Genomic DNA, 23,901 nt, shown 5'->3' on the forward strand with positions numbered 1-23,901 from the left:
TTAGCTTCCTACTATTTCTGTTGCTTCCTTTTTCCTTTCTGTTTCCTCAGGGGGGAGCAAAGCTCATACCAGCGGAAACATGCTCACAGTGGCTTACACACGCACACACATGCTTACACGGTTTAGAATCTACTTATTCGGGTTAAAACACGTGCACACCAGTGCAAACAGTCTTACAAGTCTAACAACAGGCTCCCACATGCTCAGTCTGCCTTACACGTGTGCACACTGCCCTACTAGCGCCTCATGGCGCGCACACGTGCACATGCATGCCCAGCAAGAAACTTTGGTGTTGGCAACAGTGTACACCTTCCATTTCTTGACTTTCCCATGCTTATCTTGTGGCACTCCTCTTTCCATGATATGTGTCTGACATCTGTCACGTAACACTGACCTGCAATGAACTGCATTTCTTTCTGCCATTCCCCCCTGTGATGTCACCTATCTCCTACTCTGTTCCTCCCCCTTATGTAACTCTTACACTACTCGGAATGTGCTCATTTGCTATGTGACAGTGGGATTCAGTATCCTAACACTCATTTACATCAGATTGCCTACTAATGCTTAGTAGCATGTCTTAGACTCAGCTTCCCCCCTTGGCAACCACTAAACGGTGGCCATGTTGTTTTTGTTCTGCTGGTCCCTGCATTGTAAATCCATGTATTGCATAAAAACCACATTTGTGGGTTTATAACCTTCATTTTTATGTTTTATATAGCGCAGCCCATTTGCTTTGTTTGTGTATCATATTTATTTCTCATATTTGCATCGGGGTACCTTGCCAATGGCCACATATTTGGCCATTGGCATGCTGCCTGACACATATGCACCCTTTATTTGGAGCTGACATGGCTCCATTGTGTTATTTGCAGAAACGTACTCAGTTGTCAACTGAGTACATTTCTGCAGCTAACACGACTCTTACACGGCCAGGTTTGAGCTTTGTGGATAGCTAATCTACCTCATTTGCATGCCTTTCGGCTGCAAGTGAGGTGATTAGCATATCCATGCCCAGTCCGTGTAAGGGACGTTTTAGCTGGTCTCTTACATGGAATTTCGGGCTGTTCCTGGATCGCGAGGGCTGCATGGAGTCTTACACTACTCTTAGACTCCGTGCAAGCCTTCGTGAATCCTGCCCTATGTTATTTTATTCAATATTTTTTGGTTTTGGTATTGTGTATGTTTGACCTTTTTTGTTAGTTTTCTCAATTATATATATATATATATATATATATATATAATTTACACTTACATAAACCAAAGCTCCCAGGTGTTGATGCTGCAAATGCTGACTGTAAAAATTGACATTTGTAACATTAACAGGTCATTATATATAAGTGAGCATACCCTCACAGCATGCTCTCAGAAACATTGCTTTTTGCAGGTGGGCACCCATCTTGCTAATTATATATGAAGTCCAAGATGGGTCTATATTACTTCATCGAAGTGACACATCAGCGAACATCATTTCATCGGAAATGCCGTTCATCAAATTTCACTCATGTGGAGGGCTGCATCACCCACACCCCTGCCAATTCTATATACCAACTCTGAGATTGCACTTCAGTGTGGAAAGGGCAAATTTTCAGATCTTCACTATACTGCGATCTCAGTATGACGAATGGCATCTTCAATCTAAGTGCACTGAATATGCCATTTGCTGAACTGATTTTTTTATGAACTGACAGGGACCCATCTAAGACTGCACAATCCCTGCAGAAGGGGCATATTCCCCATCTTCTCCTGATTATTTTTTTGTTTTACTAGTGCAAATTCAGACTACGTTAATCAATTAATTGTAGGAGCCCCTCAGCTTTATTCTGCGCAGGAGGATAAAAGGAGAGCAGCTGAATGTTTTGAATAAAATCACAGGGAAGCATGACTTTAGACATAAAGGAAAAACAAAGTCTAGGGAAAGGGGATGCTGCATGCCAACACCCTAATATTTCTGATTCAGACAGCACTTGCAAAATCACAGGATGAAAAACTGAGTTATTTCTTCCAGCTCCCTCCTGTTCAGGACAACTATTGTTTTCAATTCTTTGGTAGGCAGCTCATTGTAATTTGACAACAGGGATTAGTCTTACAGCCTTTCCTCACGGTCATCAAATCATACTGCAGTGATTCCTGTGTTGTTGTAATATGGCAAGGATTCTTCAAAAAATGAAGCAATCCCAGCAGAAGGAAGGCTTAAATGTATGCAGCTGAGGTTTGCCTTCTGCTAATAATCCAAGAAGGTGGCACCAGTCCAGTCCCTGTCTTACTTCACTAATCTTGGTTCGTCTTACCTTTAACATGTAGGGTTACTCCATGTATTAGATCCAGACCTATCTCATCTTCCTTTTGTTAATCTGTTAAATTGGGACATAAGCAGTAGATACTCCACTGAAAGAAAAATTGGACTGTAAAATGGGATTTGATTTTTTTTCCCCCAAGAAGACTTGTAATTGTTTTTTCTTGAGTTAACTCTTGGAAGATACTGTTACTGACTGCTATGACATATGCCAGAGGAGTCACTTACATATCTTGAAGAGAAAAACAATCTAATACTTTCTTTCACTGGAAGAACAGACATATCGTAAAGGCAAACACTTGTATAATACAGCCCTCTGTTCAGAAGCAGACAGAGAGAAACTGAAACATTTAATTTATATTTAAATATCATGTTAAGGTAGGTAACTGTTCTGAGTCATTGCTGTTACACCAAAACATTTCTTTTCATCATGTACAAACTCAAAAAAATATTTATACAAAAGCATACCATCTCAAAACTATTAGGTTGCTTTTAATGTTTTTAGCTGTTTTTGTTAGTATCTAGAGATATCCTGGTCCAAATTCTGAATACTTGGAGAAGTCTACGGCCTGCACGTGTGATGTTACTGCACATGGAGCTGCTAAAGACAAATATCACACAAACTTTTCTGGATATCCTCGAACTTGATGCACACTGCCTATTGGGACATATCTCGTCATGTCTGAATCCTTCTCTGCATTTAGCACAGTCACTATGAGACACCTTAGTATTGAAAATTATCTGGGATTTCTTCTCAGCAGCCTTATCTCCTCATTACACCCAATATGATATCTCGGCATCTCATATTACTTCATAGCCACATTTTCTGGATTCTTATCTGAGGAACTGATGTTTTTCATTTAGTCACCTTCCATCAAGGAAGATAAGCACAAATCTCTCAGAATAACACTTCTGTCTAGTCTAGTTTGGTTTCATTCTTTACTGCACATGACCTCAGTTATCAGATATTAAAAAGGACATAAATAAATTCTTCTTTTTAATCTATGACGCATCAGCTATTATGTAGGCCAAATATATACTTGTTGCAATGGAATATTACTGCAGACTACTAAATGTAAGTACCAAGCATGTATACATGTAAAAGTCTCAATGTTCTATTTCTTCGTGAGGTTTTATACAGTTTTTACAGTTCTATAATTATAACTAGAAACATATTGAAACTTCCATTGCTCTGAAAATTTGTTAAATTCAATACAAGCATGCTGCTTACTAACATATGATGACATTTATCACACATGGAATTCCATGTCTAGAACATACACCTTTTGATGCATTAATCACATTCCTGACTATAGCATGTCTTGATATCACTGCTTCACAAAACTTTGAATAATGGCACAAATTTACTACACAGGGTTTAAACTGAAAAGGATTTGTTTACACTTTGCTGCTTGGCCTTCTTACAATTGAATAAAAAAAAATCATCTGTTCTGTAGACTTACTAACATGATGACAGTTATGAACCTTTACTCTAACTTACTCTCGCTGATGTTCCTGGTTAATGCAACTAATCATGAGCCCCTTTTTTGCACGTCATAATTCCTGAGTGGCCCATTCATTTCTTCCAAGATTTCAATCCTTATGTTACAAGATTCTAGCAGTTTGTCAGTCTCAAACGTCACGGCTGATATGTAACTAATCTCTTTTTAAATTAAAACCACATCTTATTTCTGTTTTTTACACTATCGTATAGCTCATGTTCAACTCTGAAGGGAGCCTACTTATCAGAAGCAAATTTTTTGAATATAATGATTCTGCAAGTTTGCCCCCTTCTTAACGTATTCCCTCCAATGGAGCTCTGGAAGTTCACACTGTAATTCCAAGGGGTGGAACTTAAGCTTTTTGAAAGAACAAAATTATGCCTTCAAATTTCAAACAAATGTTCTTATCTCTGGGACCACAGAGGTTACTAAAAATGTGTCAATTTTAAACTCTTCAGCACAAACTATTTTTCTAGTGGTAGCAATATTTAGGTTCTAGGCATTAAACAGGATTTTATAAATCACAGTAAACACAGTAACATTTACATTTGTAATATTTTGTAAAGAACATACAGTATCTCAGCAACCACTCAAGTTACACACATACTGTCAAGCAGCATTTTGATCATCAAGCCGTGAGCTTTCATGTAAGGCTAAGGAGTTCTATCTGCACAACTTGGTCATCAAGATATTTAGAAAAACATGACATTTATGTCACTATAAATAAAAATGTATTTATTTATTTAACATTTATTTACTGGGAAATTCTGACTTGGAATGAGCCAATTTTCATCAGAGGCTCCAGAAACATGTCTTTGGAATGTAAGAGGGAAAAGCAGCACCCAGAGGAAACCCACGCAAATGCAGGGAAGACATGCGGACTCTGCACAGAAGGCACCCCAGCCGAGAATCGAACTGACAAAGCACTTGCTATGAGACAACAATGAAAACTGCTGCATCACTGCACCATCTAAAATATTACACAACAATTAATATCTCTTTGGTTGTACTACACAAAAGTCAAATATTAAACAGTTGTTTGCCATCATGTAAGCTTTAAGATGAAATATTCCAAAACTTTGTATATAGCATGGTTTTAGAATTATTACTACAAATATGAACAAGCAATACTTGATGCCTAGAGATGTCAGTAGGATGTAACTGCAGAAGTACCTGGAGGTGTCACTCAGCTGTAATGAGTTAACATTATGTAGTCCTGGGGGATATATAGTGAAGTACAGGTGAGCTGAAGAAAAGCCACTACTACATAGGGAGTTGTAGCACAACCTCCACCCCTCCCACAAATATGGGGTAATATCACTTTTGCAGGGGAAGACAAATGTCTACAAGTTTGCCCTTAACAAAATCTCTAACACCCACTCTGGAATTATGGTATTATCTTCCATGTCTTCACAAAGCAAATGCACTTGATACTTTAGCAAAACTGAATGACCCTGCATATATTATATGAGTCCATTATCCTAGCTTAGGCTTTACAAGTAAGTCATACTTCCATAATCAAAGCAGCCTCTATAGTGTGGTTAATGTCTCTGGAATAGCTGCATAAATACATTCTGCAATGGATTTTAATCTGTTTCTCCCAGCAGTTTTCCTCTCACAAATGTATTCCAGACTTTTTCAAAACAAAATGTTACGATAAGTAGCTCTTTTCCTATATGTGTAGTTTTTGACAGTCCATAAATGATATGGATCCACAAGTAACCACTTTATATTTTAGAGGATCACTGTACCATGTCCTTTTTGGCTGACATCTAGTTGTAATATAATTGATTTATTCATATCAAAATATTTTACTGTGAACATGTCTGTCACTAATATTTAGATATTTCAAATGTTTTTTTTTTTTCTTTTTCTGCACTCATAGTATAGTTTTACATATTGCCAAATAGTTTCTTTAATGGAAAACATATTTCTGATGTACTTGAAATAAACTTTAAAAGATAATGTATCACATCCAGAAATCTCACAAGAGCATGTTTACCTAGATTGCTGCTCTGAATTTTGAATTTCTGGTTTCAGGCATTCAGATATTAAAACATTCCTCATGTATCTCATTACTGTAACTTTGATCTTAAACTTAACTGTGTTCAGCTTAAGGCTGTTTCTTCTCACTCTCTTTAGTAGTTTCAGTCAGTCTTGCATCAAGCTCTTACCCTGTTTAGTTTCCCAACAGTATGTAAGAAAACATTACCACCAGCTAGTCAACTCAAAGGTCTGTGCAACAGCTCACTGAAATACTTCAAGTACTCATGATATATGAAATGGAAGTTTGAGAAACCAGTATCTTCTCATATGCCTATAATATTAAAATGCCCAAGTTGAAACTGTTCTCATCAAGCTTAATTAGCCAAGGATCTTTGGCTTGCATTAAATAAGAGAAACATTATATTCCTGGCATGAAGGGCACCTCTATTTTATCTGTATGAAGTGGGCACTGCTCTTCTCTTGTAGCATTATTATTTCTAAAGACTGGCAAATTCTATTCTGATTTGGTTTCATAGCAGTAGCCCTACTGTTTATCTTTTCAGTAAGCACAGTTGGTTTCTTAATATTGTCACAGATACTTCATAGAAGCACTGTCTTTTTTCTTCTACTTAAAGCTACTGGATCTTTCTTCGGAGTAGCTGCGGACTGGTAAAAGTGCATAATCCATCTGAATAAGAAAAATAAACAATTCAAGCCTGTATACCTTTGTGATCTTTAAACAAACTATCATTTTGTATATTTTGACCTGATGTACATTGAAATTACACAATTAAAGTGAACACTTTTCACCATGCCAAACTCTGGCAAGTCATAAGACCCAGAACTGATAAAATACCTGCTATATCAACTAGCTGGAATTTTGTCTTGCATTTTTAACCTATACATGACAAAACACTAAATTATCTTGGGACTGAGGGGAGAAAAGGCCTAATCAGGGGTCCTGAAGTAACTTGTTTTAGTAAATCCTTTTAAAGGTACAACAGATATGAAACAGATTATAAGAATAACAAAGAAAGAACTCTCCTTTTTTCTCAGGCTATCAGCAAAGTAATTATTTAAATGGCACAGGGAATGTAATAGCTACTTTTAGCAATCACACTTGTAAGTAATCATAAGAGGCAGCAGGGGCAATCTTGGATAAAAGCAAATGACAGTTAAATGTTCACAATGAAGTGATTGTTACTATAATTTAGTGAGGTGGAACAATATATAATGCAATAAAGTAAAATAACTTACTGTAAAAACTTGTTCTTTCACTTTCATCTCAAACTATCATCAGAGGAATACACGAAAGGTGGCATTCTTGTCTGGGGGAAAGGGAGGCAGGCAGCTTATAAATGCAAAGGGCAGTTTCTTGATTTTACTTGTTTAGAGGCACTGCATGCAGCTCTGAAAAAGTTGAAATTCATTACTGAAGACACATTCTTTTACTTTTTAATATTCACACTTAAGAAACTGGGTGCCTTGTTTTTGGTGTGTATACTGTGTTTGATGCCAGAGGGAAATTGTGTGATACTTAGAAAACATATATTTGTCTAAGGACACCCTGCTGAAATAAATTTCCATGGTCATTATTTCATTCAATTTCCTAAAAATCAAACATTAAAGGTGTACACACAGAGCAGCTATCTTTTGAGGTTAGGAATAAGACAGCACGCTGTATGACAAAGCACAAGAGACTTACATGATTACAGTTTAATAAAAATGATATGGCTTGTGAAAAGCAATATATATTTGTATGACAGAAGCAAGTTGAAATACATTACTCTTTTACTGTGGACACTGTCTTTCACTTTCCTTTCAATGAGGAAAGTGAACTGTGCAGACTATGGCTGTCTTTTTAGGAGGCAGGCAGTATGTGAAAGCAAACAGCAGTTTAAGGATCACTGTTGAATGATTATTGATAAGGCTTCAGTTCAGTGTATGGCTCTAAGAGTGACATCACTTTTATATTTATGTAACTTTATTGAAAAACATTGTGTACGCAATCAAAAGGGTCACACTCCACTGGGACAATATGTATGCTGAAGAAGGTGGAAACAGTAGTTGCTGTATTTTTACAAACACAGTGAAGACACAGCCGATGTTTGGCTTTTAAACTGTTACTTCACTTGCATTATTTTGCAGTGTCCCTAATACAGATGTCTTTAGATTCACTTCACAACAAGCATACATATTTTTATTTTTCCTCACTGGTGGATGGACCTTTTGCACATTTTCAAAATAAGTCTTTTTTTTCAAAAAAAGCAATGCTGCTTGTCAATTTATATATTGCATCAAAATATCCACATTTTACTTATGACAGGAATGCATATATTTGAGACTCTTGTCTACCTTCATAAATGAAGTTAAGTTGTACAAAACACAATCGAAGTGAGACTATCCAGGAGTATTTTGTATATTTCATAATGATTACTTAAAGTAATACAGAGATATTGTCATTTGACATTAGTATGACATTGTGATCAGACTGTCCTTTTGACATGCATGCGGCTACAACATTTCAAAACAGTCAGCTGAAAACAAACTTGTATGTTTTATCTCTTATCAAAGCAAAATAAAATATATCAAATCATAAATACATAATGCTAATGCAATTTCTCGCCAAAAAGTATATGTATGTTTGTATGTGTGATGATGTTTTTTTTCTGTATAAAAGTGATAATTTCAGTTTTTTTTACATGCTGCTGTATAAAAATGACATAACACTCATTGCTTTCATGAAAATTCAAGCTGTATCTGTTCCACTGCATTTGTGTATAGAAGCCAAGCTGAGGACGTATACAGAGTATGCCAATAACATTTTCTGAATTTTATATGTAAGATACAAACCCATTTTGAAGAGACATTTATTTTCTTGTACATAGAACACAATTAGCCAAAAGCAGATAATTATATGGGGACAGTTCTTTGAAAAATGGGGTTAAAATATTTGCAAATTTTAGAGTATACACACTAATTAATGAAGCTCATTAAGGGAGAAGTAAAACCTACTTAAAGTGCTCAGAAATCTCTGGCTGAATTAATACAGCCATTGAATTACTTCATAGATAAAAGTGTCACTTAACTTTAATTTGCTATCAATTCAAGTAAGTGAAAAAGCAATTAATGTGCATCAAGATATTCATATTTTACTTATTACAGACATTTAAAAAATCTCATTTTTTACATCGACAGGGAGGTTTTGATAATGCAGCTATAAACCATTTCTCATACTTTCACAATTATTCAAAAATAAACTAACATACGAGCCTGATGATACAAAGTTCTGAAAATCAAAGTTGCAGAACCGTATACTTTATTCCTTATGAAAATTACAGGCGTGCACACACACACACACACACACACACACACACACACACACACACATTCTCCAGAGCTGACAGAACTGGTTGAGTGGGTGAAGGATCTGGAAATTCTTTCTGCAACAGTTCATAATATTTTCTGAGGGACTGAAAAGCCTCAATGCTCTCTCACTAAAAACACTGATACAACAAGGAAATAGGTCCCAGTGAAAGAGAAACAATGACAGGGAGAATCAGAAATTGAGCTCAATCAGTCAGCTCAAAACTAAGGGTCTAACTGTTTTTCCTACCTAACCTATCTAGTTGCAGCTGGTAAACACAGTGCATCTGTTGTTGCCTGCCCCTTATGTTAATTTGACAACATAATTCCCTCCTTCTCTTTGTTTATTGGCTGTTGACAATAAGCAGATAAGTATCATTTTGCAAAGTTTCTCCCCTTAAACTATTCACCAGGCTAAAAAACCTTTGATAAAATTGCTTAATACTGAGTGTACCGATACTACTTGCACTGATTTTTACTATCAAATTAGTGAGTTTTTTACTGTAGTTTACTGGTTCTTGCTGATGACAGAAGATTTTCAGGCTAGTTGATTTGAAATGAAATTTAAGTGCTCAGAAAAAGTCCACCCAAACATTATTCTAAAGCCAAACTCCAAGCAGGTATAGGTACCCCTGGCCCCCAAATTATTCCTGTTGGTATTATGGGCAAGCACTTTCCCACAACTTCTGTAGACGGCCTGATTGAGATGGGTATCTTGAGACAGTATAAGAATTTTCTCATGCTCCGTACAATAGCATCAAAATTATAAAAAGTCAGATGAAGACACCACAGTTCATTGCAACACTCCACAATTTAATTTCTTGTAAAAATACAAACAAACGGACAAAAGCAAACAAAAAAAGCAGACGAAAAAAATCAAAGACTGAGCGCTTTCACCCAGTTCTATACTGGGTTTCTTCAGAGTAATTAGTATATGGAGCAGTTTCATTATATAGTATCTGGTGTTAACTTCATTGATTACATTTAACTGTGCTAATAAAATAATTAACTACTTGTTGCTTTTATAAAAGTTTGGCAGATATGAAACAAAACAATACATTATATATTTAAAAACAAATATAATACATAGTATAATACCTTATAGGTAAAGTAACCAAAATTTAAAAACAAATATATATATAAATACATAAACAATTATCTGGTGACACATAAAAAATGTTTCTAATAAATATGAGTATATATATATATATATATATATATATATATATGTGTGTGTAAATAAATAAATAACTTAACATCCATAAGACCCTATCAAACTCAATGTTTAAAAAAATACCTGTGCCTTTCTATATAAAAATCTAACCTTGTATAGAAAATCTCATGGATAAATATACAATTTTATAATATAATAAATAGTGTAACTTAAATAATGTGTGTACAATATATATATACAAAACTTTACAATTATACATTAAATTAAAACTTGCTAAATATGTATATGAAGATGCAATTATAAAGTATAAGATTTCATTTTCAAGAAGCTGCTAATGGATATGTATTAATTTATGCCCTGTTTACTACTGGCATTTAGCCTAAGCTGCCATAGACATTCTTTCATCTTCAGTAAATTGTTAACATCCCCTTCCTTTACTAGTGTTTCAGGCACTCTATCAATTACAAAAAACAGGATTTTTTTAAAAGCTGAACACGTTATACTGTGCATATATAAAGCATTTGTTGATTTTTTTATTTTTTATGTCTCTATTGTGTTCGCATATCCTCTCTCTCAATTTTCTAATTGTCTTTCCTATATAGAATGCCTCACATGATAAACAGGTAGCTATATATGTAACTTGTTTTGTATTGCAATTTACAAAACCTGGACATCTAATAACTCTGTTATATCCTTTTATGGCTACATACGGCCCATCATTTATATATCTACGTCTTGCAAAATCCACATTTTTTCATGCAGGATTTGTTATTAACTTCTTGAAATTCAAACATTTCTTTAAAATTTTTTCCCCTACTATATACAATTGATGGTGTTTTGCCTATTTTTTCAATTATATCCATGTCGCTGCTGAACACGCTCTCCCATTCTTCCTTTACTAATTCTACTACTAGTTTAGTACCATCATTGTAAGGCAATGTTAATGAACATGTCATATTTTTATCCATACTTGTCTTTTTGTTCATTCCCCCTTTTCCTACTTTTAAAATAGGTTTGAACTGTTCTTTCCTTTTACATAAAATTTCTTCTTTTATACTGTTTATAAGATGGTCCGGGTAATCTCTATCTGTGAACAAATGACATAAAAAATTAAATTCTTTGATAAAGGTGCAATCCTCACTTATTATTCTCGACAATCTTATCATTTGACCTTTTACCAAATTTCTTTTCTGGAAATAGGGGTGACAACTTTTAAAATGCAAATATGAATTTGAAAATGTTTTTTTACGAAATATGTTGGATTCTATTTTCCCCTCCTTTTTGTAAATATTAATGTCTAAGTACTCACATTTATCCTTACATATATTTGGCCAAAATGTACTGTTGAATACTTGTTGCTGTTCCCATTCTGCCAAAACTAAGTTGGCGTACACTGGTGCGCACCTCGCTCCCATTGCAACACCTGACACTTGTTTGTAATATTCACCATCTTGCTGAAAAAAATTATTATGGAGAATCATTTCCATAAAATCAGTTAATAGTTTTCTTTTTACAGTGTGAAAATTGCTATAAGTTGCTAAACTATTTTCAAACATCTCGAGTCCTATATCATGAGGTATCACTGAGAATAAGTTAATAATATCAATGGTCACTAAATATGCATCTGATGGAATTTTATCCATATTCTCATGCAATTTCTCTAAACAATGCCATGAATCCTTTAGAATATGGTCAACATTGCTTAAAACTTCCTTACAACTTATATCAATGTAGTGTGCCATGGACTCTGTTTTGGAATATCTTGCTGCTACTATAGGTCTAAATGGGGGGTTAGAAACTTCTTTATGTATTTTTGGTATCCCAAACACTTTTGGTGTAACAGGATGCATGAATGTCAAATAGTCATGTTCATCTTTGTTTATACAACCGTCCATTAACAATTCATATAACTGCCAATCAATTTTTGTTTGTGCTTTAATCATATCGTACCTAGAAACTCTAGTATATGTAGTTTCATCATTGAGCATATGCATCATTTTGTTTTTATAATCTACTTTGCTCATTATCACAACCCCTCCCCCCTTGTCTGGTTTCATAATTCTGTATTTACTATTAGTACATAGTTCATTAAGACAGAATCTTTCTGCTGTTGTTAGATTCTCATTCAATATATCTTTTGTTCTTAGAACTTTTCTGATTCCTATGTCACATAACATTTCAAACAAATGAATCACAGGGTTGGTTGGAGGTACAAATGTGCTAGCTTTTTTAAAAATGAAACTACATGAATCTTTTTTCCATACATCCTCTTGATTATGAAAAAACATTTTTAAATTCAGCATTCTTGTGTAAAGCCTGAGATTAACTAAAACCTTACCAATATCAAGCTTAAACATAGGAATAAATTTAAATCCCTTCCTAAACAGGGACATAAAGTCTGTATTTAATGTTTTATCAGAGTAGTTGTAAACTGAAAAACCTCCATCAGTAGTTACTTCACAATGCATATTTAAAAGTTCCGACTCCTCATTTATCTGATTCAACCTTGTAAAGTCACTGAATTCACAATTGGAAATACACAGTTCACTATTATCAATTTCTAGGTGGTAATGATTATTAGTGACCATCTGAACAACATCTTCCTCACATACTTCATGTAGTCTATTCTCATTCCCTATACTATTTGTATTGTGATAGTGTGATAGACCTGGTATGTCTATCTGTTCCTGTAGTTGTTCTGGTAATACCTTTGCCCCTGGTAGCGCCCCTTTAGACGTTCTGATCTCCTCAGCGGTTGCTCTACTAAAAAAGCTTGTCTACCCTGGTCATTTCTATGCAGGTTGTTGTAACCATGAGTATCTCTTTCGCTGTACATATTACCATCATCATTATCACTGTTGGCATTGTTAGTAAAATTCTGGTCAACTTTCCTCCATTGCCTTTTGAATTCCCTAAAATGGTTATATGCTCTATTGGTGAGATAATCATCTGTATCCCTACGTAATTTCTTATTTTTAAAATCAAGGCCCTTACCAACATATCTATTCATATCTGCCAAAATGTTGTCAAGTCTGTGTTTGTTAGATTCAAATAATAAATCATTTCTAATGCTGCTATCCAACTTTAGTAAAATTTCATTCAGTTTAATAAGCTTGTTGTTATTGTTTTTAATAATGAGTTTAATAAGTTCCTTACCAGCATTATCATAAATGTCCAATAATTCTTTTAACAATTCTTTATCTTCAAAGCCAAAAGGTACCTTTAGGACCCTCAGACCCTTAGGTACCTGATTCAGTTCCAGCGACCTTTCTAGGAAAACATTGTCCATTTGTAAGGCCTTATATTTCCTTAAATGCTTGTCAAAATCTTCAAGTTGCTTGTTGAGGCTACCCATATCATTCGGTTGTTGAACTATTGTCAGTCGCGGTACAGATAACACAATGTCCAACTCGGGTAATGAACAACTTCTCCTCCATCCGTTATTACTGCCATCTCTAGCGTTCCCTTCTGAAATCGGCGGCGGAAGTGCATAGCTTGGTGGTGCAGCCCCATTTTGCGCCGTCGTCCTCCTATGAATTCCAGAGAACTACTGCTAGCCAGTGGCTGATTTCTTGATGTACCCGGTGTCGAGTGCAGTGTCAGAAGTAGCTCATCTGCTTCTGACACTAAAACATTATTTGCCTCGTTGTTTTTATCAATATTGTCTTTGGCTCCCATTAAGATACCCTGTTCTTTAATGGCTAAAAGTAGCCTTTTGGTTAGTTCTAGTTGTTGTTCCAAAAAGAAAAGAAATTTGGTAAAAGGTCAAATGATAAGATTGTCGAGAATAATAAGTGAGGATTGCACCTTTATCAAAGAATTGAATTTTTTATGTCATTTGTTCACAGATAGAGATTACCCGGACCATCTTATAAACAGTATAAAAGAAGAAATTTTATGTAAAAGAAAAGAACAGTTCAAACCTATTTTAAAAGTAGAAAAAGGGGGAATGAACAAAAAGACAAGTATGGATAAAAATATGACATGTTCATTAACATTGCCTTACAATGATGGTACTAAACTAGTAGTAGAATTAGTAAAGGAAGTATGGGAGAGCGTGTTCAGCAGCGACATGGATATAATTGAAAAAATAGGCAAAACACCATCAATTGTATATAGTAGGGGAAAAAATTTAAAAGAAATGTTTGAATTTCAAGAAGTTAATAACAAATCCTGCATGAAAAAATGTGGATTTTGCAAGACATGTAGATATATAAATGATGGGCCGTATGTAGCCATAAAAGGATATAACAGAGTTATTAGATGTCCAGGTTTTGTAAATTGCAATACAAAACAAGTTATATATATATAGCTTCTTGTTGATCATGTGAGGCATTCTATATAGGAAAGACAATTAGAAAATTGAGAGAGAGGATATGCGAACACAATAGAGACATAAAAAATAAAAAATCAACAAATGCTTTATATATGCACAGTATAACGTGTTCAGCTTTTAAAAAATTCCTGTTTTTTGTAATTGATAGAGTGCCTGAAACACTAGTAAAGGAAGGGGATGTTAACAATTTACAGGAGATGAAAGAATGTCTATGGCAGCTTAGGCTAAATGCCAGTAGGAAACCGGGCATAAATGAATACATATCCATTAGCAGCTTCTTGAAAATGAAATCTTATACTTTATAATTGCATCTTCATATACATATTTAGCAAGTTTTAATTTAATGTATAATTTTAAAGTTTTGTATATATATATTGTACACACATTATTTAAGTTACACTATTTATTATATTATAAAATTATATATTTATCCATGAGATTTTCTATACAAGGTTAGAGTTTTATATAGAAAGGCACAGGTATTTTTTTAAACATTGAGTTTGATAGGGTCCTATGGATGTTAAGTTATTTATTTATTTACATACATATATATATATATATATATATATATATATATATATATATATATATATATATATATATATACTCATATTTATTAGAAACATTTTTTTATGTGTCACCAGATAATTGTTCATGTATTTATATATATATTTGTTTTTAAATTTTGGTTACTTTACCAATAAGGTATTTTACTATGTACTATATTTGTTTTTAAATATATAATGTATTGTTTTATTTCATATCTGCCAAACTTTTATAAAAGCAACAAGTAGTTAATTATTTTATTAGCACAGTTAAATGTAATCAATGAAGTTAACACCAGATACTATATAATGAAACTGCTCCATATACTAATTACTCTGAAGAAACCCAGTATAGAACTGGGTGAAAGCGCTCAGTCTTTGATTTTTTTCGTCTGCTTTTTTTGTTTGCTTTTGTCCGTTTGTTTGTATTTTTACAAGAAATTAAATTGTGGAGTGTTGCAATGAACTGTGGTGTCTTCATCTGACTTTTTACAAGTTTGATGTTATTGTACGGACTATTGTTGTTACACTGAAGCACACCAGTTCTTGCATACTCGTGAGACTAACCTACAAAGGTTTACGGACTTTATTGTTTTCAATTCAATGGACTTTTTTGTTTTCCGATATTGGCTTAAAGACTTTTACTTTTATTTTTAGTGTGCGCAGCTACTGTCTTTACGGACGATATCTAGTAATATGGAACAGTTATTGGAACAACAACTAGAACTAACCAAAAGGCTACTTTTAGCCGTTAAAGAACAGGGTATCTTAATGGGAGCCAAAGACAATATTGATGAAAACAACGAGGCAAATAATGTTTTAGTGTCAGAAGCAGATGAGCTACTTCTGACACTGCACTCGACACCAGGTACATCAAGAAATCAGCCACCGGCTAGCAGTAGTTCTCGGGATTTCATAGGAGGACGGACGGCGCAAAATGGGGCTGCACCACCAAGCTATGCACTTCCGCCGCCAATTTCAGAAGGGAACGCTAGAGATGGCAGTAATAACGGATGGAGGAGAAGTTGTTCATTACCCAAGTTGGACATTGTGTTATCTGTACAGCGACTGACAATAGTTCAACAACCGAATGATATGGGTAGCCTCAACAAGCAACTTGAAGATTTTGACAAGCATTTAAGGAAATATAAGGCCTTACAAATGGACAATGTTTTCCTAGAAAGGTCGCTGGAACTGAATCAGGTACCTAAGGGTCTGAGGGTCTTAAAGGTACCTTTTGGCTTTGAAGATAAAGAATTGTTAAAAGAATTATTGGACATTTATGATAATGCTGGTAAGGAACTTATTAAACTCATTATTAAAAACAATAACAACAAGCTTATTAAACTGAATGAAATTTTACTAAAGTTGGATAGCAGCATTAGAAATGATTTATTATTTGAATCTAACAAACACAGACTTGACAACATTTTGGCAGATATGAATAGGTATGTTAGTAAGGGCCTTGATTTTAGAAATAAGAAATTACGTAGGGATACAGATGATTATCTCAACAATAGAGCATATAACCATTTTAGGGAATTCAAAAGGCAATGGAGGAAAGTTGACCAGAATTTTACTAACAATGCCAACAGTGATAATAATGATGATGGTAATATGTACAGTGAAAGAGATACTCATGGTTACAACAACCTGCATAGAAATGACCAGGGTAGACAAGCATTTTTAGTAGAGCAACCACTGAGGAGATCAGAACGTCTAAAGGGGTGCTACCAGGGGCAAAGGTATTACCAGAACAACTACAGGAACAGATAGACATACCAGGTCTATCACACTATCACAATACAAATAGTATAGGGAATGAGAATAGACTACATGAAATATGTGAGGAAGATGTTGTTCAGATGGTCACTAATAATCATTACCACCTAGAAATTGATAATAGTGAACTGTGTATTTCCAATTGTGAATTCAGTGACTTTACAAGGTTGAATCAGATAAATGAGGAGTCGGAACTTTTAAATATGCATTGTGAAGTAACTACTGATGGAGGTTTTTCAGTTTACAACTACTCTGATAAAACATTAAATACAGACTTTATGTCCCTGTTTAGGAAGGGATTTAAATTTATTCCTATGTTTAAGCTTGATATTGGTAAGGTTTTAGTTAATCTCAGGCTTTACACAAGAATGCTGAATTTAAAAATGTTTTTTCATAATCAAGAGGATGTATGGAAAAAAGATTCACGTAGTTTCATTTTTAAAAAAGCTAGCACATTTGTACCTCCAACCAACCCTGTGATTCTTTTGTTTGAAATGTTATGTGACATAGGAATCAGAAAAGTTCTAAGAACAAAAGATATATTGAATGAGAATCTAACAACAGCAGAAAGATTCTGTCTTAATGAACTATGTACTAATAGTAAATACAGAATTATGAAACCAGACAAGGGGGGAGGGGTTGTGATAATGAGCAAAGTAGACTATAAAAACAAAATGATGCATATGCTCAATGATGAAACTACATATGCTAGAGTTTCTAGGTACGATATGATTAAAGCACAAACAAAAATTGATTGGCAGTTATATGAATTGTTAATGGACGGTTGTATAAACAAAGATGAACATGACTATTTGACATTCATGCATCCTGTTACACCAAAAGTGTTTGGGATACCAAAAATACATAAAGAAGTTTCTAACCCCCCATTTAGACCTATAGTAGCAGCAAGATATTCCAAAACAGAGTCCATGGCACACTACATTGATATAAGTTGTAAGGAAGTTTTAAGCAATGTTGACCATATTCTAAAGGATTCATGGCATTGTTTAGAGAAATTGCATGAGAATATGGATAAAATTCCATCAGATGCATATTTAGTGACCATTGATATTATTAACTTATTCTCAGTGATACCTCATGATATAGGACTCGAGATGTTTGAAAATAGTTTAGCAACTTATAGCAATTTTCACACTGTAAAAAGAAAACTATTAACTGATTTTATGGAAATGACTCCCATAATATTTTTTTTCAGCAAGATGGTGAATATTACAAACAAGTGTCAGGTGTTGCAATGGGAGCGAGGTGCGCACCAGTGTATGCCAACTTAGTTTTGGCAGAATGGGAACAGCAACAAGTATTCAACAGTACATTTTGGCCAAATGTGGTTTTGTACCTAAGATTTCTTGACGATATACTTGTAATATGGAAAGGAAATATGGAAGAAATGAAGGACTTTATAGATTATTTAGGAAATACTACTTCATTTCTAAAATTCACTTACAATATATGTAAGGATAAATGTGAGTACTTAGACATTAATATTTACAAAAAGGAGGGGAAAATAGAATCCAACATATTTCGTAAAAAAACATTTTCAAATTCATATTTGCATTTTAAAAGTTGTCACCCCTATTTTCAGAAAAGAAATTTGGTAAAAGGTCAAATGATAAGATTGTCGAGAATAATAAGTGAGGATTGCACCTTTATCAAAGAATTGAATTTTTTATGTCATTTGTTCACAGATAGAGATTACCCGGACCATCTTATAAACAGTATAAAAGAAGAAATTTTATGTAAAAGAAAAGAACAGTTCAAACCTATTTTAAAAGTAGGAAAAGGGGGAATGAACAAAAAGACAAGTATGGATAAAAATATGATATGTTCATTAACTTTTAGTTATGTACTCACCATAACTTCAGATGTTTGGGATCCATCTCGCCTACATTCCGACTGATGGGTTCGGAGCCGATCCCTCGGCTCCGACTCGGCACGCTTATGCCAAAGAGCGAAGTCTCTAATTGGCTGAGCTTACTTTATCCCAGGATGCACCACTACCAGTCCCCCAGATCTAGTTTGTCCGCATACATGCACACATGCACGCCCTGCTTATATAACATCGTCAGATGAAACAAGATAAAACAGTAGATCTCAAAACCGTTCAATCTCTTCTGATCTCCAAGGCAGGGGAAGGAGGGTGGGTATTAGAATGTAGGCGAGATGGATCCCAAACATCTGAAGTTATGGTGAGTACATAACTAAAAGATGTTATGTGATCCTATCTCGCCTACATTCCGACTGATGGGACAGCGTCCCTAGCACCTGAATCCTGGGTGGCTCACTGGAAAACACTCCTGAGTACCGTGGAACCAAATGAAGCTCGTCCTTTAGATGCCACATCCAATTTGTAGTGGGAAATGAAAGTGTGCGGATTGGACCAAGTAGCCGCAGCACAAATTTCCGATATAGCAAGCTTGGAATGAAAAGCTATAGAAGTAGCCATAGCTCTGGTAGAATGAGCTTTGATAGATGTTGTAAGTTGCTTATTTGAAGAAGAATGAGCCTGAGTTATGCAATCTCTGATCCATTTGGAGATAGTAGCTTTTGTGATGGTTTGACCCAATTTATTATCTGAGAAGGACACAAACAACTGGTCTGACTTACGAAGTTGCTGAGTCCTGTCTAAATAGAAGCGTAATTGCCTGTGAACATCCAATTTATGGAGAGTGTATTCTGCTTCATTGGAGAATTTTGGGAAGAAAACTGGTAGCTCTAGAGATTGTTGGAGACAGAAACTAGAACAGACCTTTGGGACAAAGGATGGATTAGGCCTAAGTGATACTCTATCCTTGTGGAAAATCAAGTACGGTGGCTTAATAGACAGGGCTTGAAGCTCTGAAACTCTTCTTGCAGAAGTAATTGCAACTAAGAAGGCAGTTTTCCAAGACAGATATTTTAATTCACATGTAGCAGCCGGTTCGAAAGGGGACGATGTTAATGCGCGAAGCACCAAATCAAGATCCCACGGAGGTGCAGGATGAAAAATTGGGGGTCTTAATAGGCCCGCACCTTTAATGAAAGTTTTGCATAGTCTGCTACTCATCAATGGAGGATCCATGGATTCGTGGAATTTAGAGATAGCCGCTAGTTGAACTTTAATAGTAGAGACAGAAGATCCTTGATTAAACAGGGATATTAAGAATTTCAAAACCTCTGGGACAGGAGCAGTGATAGGGTCTAAGCCCTTGAGTTGAGCCCAGATAGCAAACCTCTTCCACTTACTGAGGTACAATTTGTTAGTGGTGGGTTTGTGGGTCAAGATAAAATGTGAACAACTTCCGGTCTAGTGTGTGCCTTCTGACTAAAGTCGGAAGTGGAGGAGCCAAGCTGTCAATTTCAAAGATTGAAGGGACTGATGCCGATGTCCCGACTGATGGATTAGCAGGTCCGGAATTAGGTCTAAAGTCCATGGATCGTCCACCGCATGCTTCTTCAGGTAAGGAAACCATACCTGACGAGGCCAGTATGGGGCAATCAGTATCATTGAGGACCCCAATTGAGAAGCTTTTTGAATAACTTTGGGGAGAAGTGGAATTGGAGGAAAGGCATAAAGTAGCCCTGTTGGCCAAGGTTGTGCTAGAGCATCCATAGCTGGTACTCCCTGATGTGGGATCAAGGAGAAGAACCTTTGGCACTTGGTGTTTAGTGGAGTTGCAAATAGGTCGCAGCACGCGTCCCCATCTCCTGAAAACCTGAGCTGCTACTGTGTGGTTTAGAGACCACTCATGAGGAGAGAGAATTGTCCTGCTCAATTTGTCTGCCAATATATTTGACCTTCCGGGATGTGGGTCGCTACCAAGAAGCGGTTGGTAGCTACAGCCCATTCCCACACTCTCATGGCCTCTCTGCAAAGGGGGTACGATCTGGTCCCTCCTTGTTTGTTCAGATACCAGACCACCGACATGTTGTCTGTATGGATGGCGATGATGCCCTGAGGAAGAAACTTGTGTAAGGCCTGTAGGGATAGAAGTACAGCCCTCATCTCCAACACGTTGATGTGGAGAAGAGCTTCGCCTGGAAGCCAGGAGCCCTGAACTAGCCTGCCCAGACAATGCCCCCCCCACCCTATCTGGGAGGCATCTGTCGTCAGGGTAACCACTGGAGAGGGAAGAACAAAGGGGCTTCCTTGATCCAAATTGGATGTCTGAAGCCACCAGCGAAGGTCCCTTTTGCATATTTCCGTAATCATGATGTGATGATTGAGGGAAGATCCTGAAAGGACCATTGAGTTGACAATAGCCACTGAAGAATCCTCATGTGCAATCTTGCCAGAGGAACTAAAAGAACCGTGGCAGACATTGAGCCTAAAACTTGTAGAACCATCCTGGCTGGGGCTTTGGATCTCGAGATCAGAGCTTGAACTTGGCCCTGTAAACTTTGGATCCTTTCGCAGGAAGAAAGACGCAGCATCAATCTTGAGTCTATCTCTGCTCCTATGAACTTTATGCGTTGAGAGGGCAGCAAGACAGACTTTGACCAATTGAATGTAATCCCAGGGTAATACCCAGGAGATGGTGGCTTTGAGGTTGTCCATTAGTAGATGCCTGGTGGTGGCAGTCAGGAGCCAGTCGTCCAGATAGGGAAACACTTGGAATCCAAGACTTCTCAGGTGAGCCGTCACTACTGCCAAACACTTGGTGAACACCCTGGGGGCTGTGGTGAGACCAAAGGGCAGAGCGCAAAATTGGTAATGACTGACTCCCAGGCTGAAGCGCAGATACCTCCTGGACGCCTGATGTATCGGTATGTGATAATAGGCGTCCTTGAGGTCTATGGAGCACATCCAAACATCCTTCTCCAACAATGGGAGAATGGATTGTAACGTGACCATTCGAATTTGGATTTCGTGACGGATTGGTTCAGTCTGCTGAGATCCAATATTGGTCTCAGGTCCCCTGTCTTTTGGCACTAAAAGAACCTGGAGTAATTTCCTGATCCGATCTGGTCTGTGGGGACGGTTGGATGACTCCTTTTCTAGCAGCTTTAAAGCTTCTGCGGCTGCCATTTCCCTTTGACTGGGTGGTGGGTCCGGATTCTTTTGGACGGTGGGAAGTATGTGAATGGGATGGTGTAACCTCCGGCAATGATCCGAAGCACCCATCTGTCCTGAGTGATTGACTCCCAGGCTTTTAGGTGCTTGGCAACGACACCCGACTGGCTCGAGCAGCACAGCCGGGCAATCCCTCATGACGTGTGGGAGGCTGAAGAGCCACGAAAGGACTCGGTCTCCAGAATTGCGGGCCCTCTGCCGCCTCTGGGACGGCGTCTCCCTGAAAAATTTCCCGTCCTCTGCCTCTGGAAGGGAATCTTCCTGCTGTTGGGAGAAAAACTTACGAGATTTGCGGAACCACATTTTCCCCCTCCTTTAGCCTTGGGGTAAGGCCGACAGGAGTGGAATAACGGGCACCTACGGCAGATAAAGTTTTTCCCTCTTGCTCACAGCGGGTAAGGGTGTCTTTAACCTTGGGTCCAAACAAGGAGGACCCATCAAAGGGAGCGTCGGCGAAGGAAGACTTGAAGGCCTCCAAACTGACACAAGCGGAGCCAGGCTTGTCTCCAGAGAGCCACACCTGTGCCTGCCGCTCTACCCGCCCCTTGCCGCATAGGAGATGAGTCACATGGACGAGTTAGAAATTGACATAAGGAAAGTCAACTGAGAGCTAACCGACTGGGCTAGCTGCTCAGGTAGGTTACTCGAGAGGGAATCTGACAACTCCTTGACCAGATCCCTCTGAAGCCTGGTAAAATGTGCCAAATAATTCAGAGACCTTAAAGTAAAGGCCGCTGAAGTCAGGGTGCGCTTCCCACCTGTCCATACTCCTAGACTCCTTATTAGGAGGATGGACGGACGTTGAAGCCTCTGCCATGTCCTGTTGTGTAGCAGATGCCACCACCATGGCATCTACAGCCACGCCTTTAGTGAGGAACTCCTTCTCGGGGGGAGCAGACAAAAATTTATTTGGACGAGAAGGGACTGGTTCCACGGTATCTGGGTGTTCCCACGCCCTTCGACAAACTAAATCCAGAAGCTCGAAGGGCGGAGACACCCAGGAGGCGGAGGGCTGAGCCCCAAAGGCCTTGAGGAGCACTGACTCATCAGCAGAGGGGGGTTTGGATATCCAGCCGCCTCGTTGTTTGAGGATCTCTAAGATGTCTGCAAATGAGACATCATCCGAGGACGACTTCGGGGACCCCTCTGCATCATCAAGATCAGTGTCTGATGTAATAGACTCGGGGGAGTCCACGTGCTTCCTCTTGCACGATCTCTTCCTTGGGGGTTCCTCGAAGACAACTCCGAAGAACCCTCAGGAGGAGGGAACCCCAATGGGGTAACCTCAGGCCCGGGGCTCCGCTGACTACGGACAGGGGAACTGCCAAAGACCCAGTCTCCACGCCCAGGGAAGGTGCCGGTAAAGCCGGAGAGATGGCCGAAGAGGACTTGGCCAAGGCACTCCTCATGGCTCTGAAAGCCGGACCCCCAGAATCCTGGGAGTGTCCGGTCCCGAGCCGTGATGGCCGACGGAAGTCCCGCAGCCGAGCACCGAGGGGAGGCTCGGAACCGAAAGCATAGGTCCCAAACATCACCCCGGGTCCAGCCGAAGAAGTCCGTACCAAACTCGGACCCGAAGGCCAGGTTGGAGTAAGGGTCGGAGCCGACCCTAAGATCTCCACCGGCTCCAACAGCACCTGCTCCGGCGGAGCCAAGCAGTCGGAGGAGGAATGGCAATGGGGTGGGCCAGGGTCATCGGCTCCGGCCAACTGGGTCGGAACCGAAACAAATTTTGGAAGACTGGGGACTGGAACAGTCTTTGGAGCACCCTGTCTATATCAGAATCTGACATCCTCGAAGACCGAGAGGAAACAGAACGGGTTCGAGACGGCCTCTCCAACGGCCC

At 37.6% G+C, this 23,901-nt stretch overlaps 1 protein-coding gene across 2 annotated transcripts in view; it reads right to left on the reverse strand.

Moving 5' to 3' along the window:
* LOC122801105 (major facilitator superfamily domain-containing protein 8-like) overlaps positions 1–23,901 on the reverse strand; it is a 1,359,614-nt gene that overhangs the window by 39,063 nt on the left and 1,296,650 nt on the right. The window lies entirely within an intron of this gene.

This window comes from Protopterus annectens, chromosome 4.part1 (genome assembly GCF_019279795.1).
Source record: "Protopterus annectens isolate FY-2018-M chromosome 4.part1, PAN1.0, whole genome shotgun sequence".
NCBI lineage: Eukaryota > Metazoa > Chordata > Ceratodontiformes > Protopteridae > Protopterus > Protopterus annectens.